This window comes from Phyllostomus discolor, chromosome 1, assembly GCF_004126475.2.
Source record: "Phyllostomus discolor isolate MPI-MPIP mPhyDis1 chromosome 1, mPhyDis1.pri.v3, whole genome shotgun sequence".
NCBI classification, from domain to species: Eukaryota; Metazoa; Chordata; class Mammalia; order Chiroptera; family Phyllostomidae; genus Phyllostomus; species Phyllostomus discolor.
This window is the reverse complement of record NC_040903.2, coordinates 198,754,376-198,755,644: the sequence shown is the minus strand read 5'-3', so window position 1 is coordinate 198,755,644 and position 1,269 is coordinate 198,754,376.

Genomic DNA, 1,269 nt, shown 5'->3' with positions numbered 1-1,269 from the left:
TACAGTGGAATGTACGTGCTATCTGGCTTTTAGAAGCTCCCAAGTGAAACTACATAACCCGACATACTTCAGGAAGCTGCTTCCCCAGGACAGCCTTGTTAATATAAATTATCCCTCTTTTAAAAGCTAAATTTAAGAAGGCATAATGTCATTATTAGCTTCTTTTCCTGTAGCAGGATGTAGCTGAGAAATGATACAGCTTGATATTCCTACCATTTTATAGAGAGAGGTAAAATGTATGGTAAACAACTTAAGACTCATTTCATGCTTAGTTCAGCTATATATTGATACTACCATTAAAGCTGTCTCCGTTTAAAGTATTCTTAACCATACAAATGTTTAACTTTATTAATTTGTTAATTTATTTTTAAATTTTCACCCTAGGACATGTTTTCATTGATTTTAGAGAGGGAGAAAGGGAGGGAGGGAAGGGCAGAGGGAGAGAGAGCGCGACATCAGTCGGTTGCCTCCTGTATGCACCCCGACTGGGGATGGAACCCGCAACCCAGGCACGTGCCCTGACCAGGGACGGAAACTGCATCCTTGTTGGTGTATGGAGCAATGTTCCAGCCAACTGAGTCCCCTGGCCAGGGCAACGATACAAGCATTTTAAAAAATAGGTTTATATTAAATGACTATTTCTAAAAAACATGTATCTTATTTCTATAGTGCTACATTATTTCCTTTAGGAGGAGGGACCAAAAAAACCAAAGATTACCTTCTGGCGGGCCAGTCTCTTGTAGTACAGGCTTCCCCCTGCTGGGTGAGTGTTCTAGGGACCCATCTGTGTCCGTGGACCAGCTGGTGGTGTGGTGAGCGGCTGTGTTTGGCTTCAGTAAATTTTTTTGAAGACTTTCAACGTGTTTGCCCATTTCATGATGGGTGATTTATGAGCGCACCTGCCCACACCGCACTGAGTGTTCAGCAGTCTTTGATCAAAAATGGCATGACCCCATGCCCTATCCTCCCTGTTCATCTGATCTCATCCAAGCAACTTTTTTTGTTTCCTGGAATGAAAAAAGTCCTCAAAGGGGAATGTGTGGCTGATGTGGAACAGGTGAAACCAAAAACAGCAGAAGCACTAGAAGGTATCAAATCGACGAGTTCAAAAACTGTTTTGAGCACTGGAAAAAATATCTTGATAGGTGTATTGCATCAAATGGAGAGTACTTTGAAGGTGACTGAAGTTTACACATGTAAGAATAAATACACAATTTTTTATAGACAGATTCCATTTTGGGGGTCCCCCCATGTATGTTCTGTAAATAC